The sequence below is a fragment of the Brassica oleracea genome, unplaced genomic scaffold, assembly GCF_000695525.1.
Source record: "Brassica oleracea var. oleracea cultivar TO1000 unplaced genomic scaffold, BOL UnpScaffold00613, whole genome shotgun sequence".
NCBI classification, from domain to species: domain Eukaryota; kingdom Viridiplantae; phylum Streptophyta; class Magnoliopsida; order Brassicales; family Brassicaceae; genus Brassica; species Brassica oleracea.
The window spans coordinates 92,439-94,938 of NW_013617425.1; the positions used below are offsets into that span (position 1 = coordinate 92,439).

General features: G+C 33.9%; 1 protein-coding gene across 1 annotated transcript in view; it reads left to right on the forward strand.

Annotated features, from left to right (window-relative positions):
* The window catches only part of LOC106319754 (neurofilament heavy polypeptide-like), a 14,251-nt gene that overhangs the window by 11,380 nt on the left and 371 nt on the right, over positions 1-2,500 (forward strand). The window lies entirely within an intron of this gene.

A 2,500-nucleotide genomic window follows, 5' to 3' on the forward strand; every position in this document is an offset into this window, starting at 1 on the left:
ATTTGGTGATCCATGAACGATCTGGTGGCTTGGGCTCAACATAGCCAGCATTTAGTGCATCTCCAAATCTTCTTTCTCCATGTGGTGGTCGTCTGCCTTGTGGCTTATTTCTTTTTCCCAATTGAGCAATATTATCATGGAGCTCTTGTGTAGCTACTAAGTGTTGGTTCAGTCTGATCTTCATGATTTGGCCGTGTCTCTCCTCTTCCATTGCTTCTTGAAAACAATCTCAAAGATCAAGTGAAAGATATGGGAAGTTTTGGTAGAACGAAAATAAGATAGATGCAATGATGCAATTTACACTAAACCGAGAATTATGCAAATGTGAACCGATATGAACTAACTATGCAATAAATGATTTTTTCTTTTGGTTTTCTGAATGTTAATTCGAAATGAAACTATATGATATGATAAGAAACACAAATGGAAAGAAAATATTAAAAGCAAACTAACAATGATTTTTTTTTTTTTTTTGAACTTTTCTCTTAAGATGAAACAATTAAACCAACAATATGCAAATGATTTAAACTATGGTTTTCAAATATTTTTTTCCTTTTCTTTTTCTGATGCAAGCACGAAATAAATCAGTATGGGATGCTATGAACAATAAATGGAGAGAAAAATATGGAAACAAACTAACAAGGATATTTTTTTTTGAGTTTTTAGTTTAAGAAATGCAATAAACCTAACAATATGAAACAAATGATTCAAACTTATGACAAAATATATAAACAAAATAACAAGGATATTTTTTTTGAATTTTCTTAGGATGAAATGCAAAAACAAAACGGAAATGGAAACTAAAATGTATGCTTGGACCAAAATGATATAAACTAAGCTGAATGATTTTTTATTTTTTTAATGCAAATAATAAACTTATGAAACAACTATGGTATGCACGAAATTAAAAAAAATGCTATGCCTTTATATTTTTATTTTTATGCAAGATTCAAACAAGAAACAAATATGGAATGTAGATTTTTTTTTTTTTGAATGAATGCACAAAATCTAAAAATGGAAAGTGGAGCTGGGGAATGAATGCAAACACAATATGAGATTTGTTTTTTCAAATTTTCGTGAATCAAATGCAAGAAACTTTTTCTCTTTTGTTTTTCTTTTCTTTAGAACAATAACAATGCAAAAACTGTTTTTATGGCTTTTCGGTTTATGATGAAAACAAATGCAAGCAAGTGAAATATGATGCAAGGATAGATATCACCTTAGTCAGGAGCTTGAGATCTAATACCAAAATGTTGTAGGCACAGGGGGGGTAACCCACGAATTGATAAAAATGGTGGAACCAAGGTTTAAACCTGAAAACAAAGAGAACCAATTTTTATGAGTTTAGAGTTTTTATGATGCAAACAGAAATAAATATGAAAACGAATGAAATGATGATGATAATGATAATAAAACAAGATAAATAAACAAAAGATAGGTTGAAATCAAGCTGCTGGATGTGTATCACTCTCAGCTTGATTAGATGATGAACTGAAGTGGATTTGCGGAGGAAGGTTTGATTGAATCTCTCAATCTGATGGAATGATGGATCGAAGTGATTGACTCTCTCAATCTGTGTACTGATTTCGTTTGATTTGCACAAACAAACTAGACTCATAAATCAATAAGACAACAAAGATTCTCTCTTTGAATCCTACAGACCGTTATTTTATACAAAGAACAACTTTGATAAAACTGAATAAACTTTCTATTAACTTGGTGATTAAGGGTCCTCTTTACAATGGAAGTCTAGGAGATTATATAAGGCTCAGAGACAAAGGTCCTAACGTTCTAAAACAAATAGAAAAGGAAACAAATCAAGCAAAGTAACAAAATCGAAAAACTAGCCGTTGGAGCGTTTTATAAGATTTTGGCTCCAAGTGAGAAACTTGATTCTTCTTGAACCTGGACGGTTTTAATGGATAATAGAGCTTCCTTGGGACCTTCCTGGGTGCTTGATAGGTTCTGATCTCGTGCCTGATCTGAAGAGAAAAGAGTTGTTGGACATTAATGTCGGTTTGCTCCAAATAAGGCAGGTTTGAGTAAATGAGGATCCTCCTGATCCAATGGTTGCTGGTACATGGTATCAACTTGAAGAACTCCTCCTGGAATCCTAGAGTATCTCCTGATTGGTTGAAATGATCTCCTGGTCGCCAATGTCTGGTTTGAAGCTGATTGAACCGGTTAGCTTCCAATTGAGGCAAGTGTAGAACTGGATTGACCGGTTTTGGAGATTGGATCATATCTTCATAATTCCGTGGCCATTTCTCCTGATCTTGGGCTTTATGGAAAGCTGATAAACGCCTCTTGACTCCTATGATGGGCTTTGCTTCAGGCCGCTCTTTACTTGAGCATAAACTTCTTCTAAAGTTGGGTACTCGCAGATGGACGGGCTGGAAAACCTCTGACTTGTAAAATTCATAACTTCTTTCTCCATGAATATTTTGGACTGATTCGAAATGTGCTGGACTCCTTCTTGAGTGTAGAGTCCATTAAAATT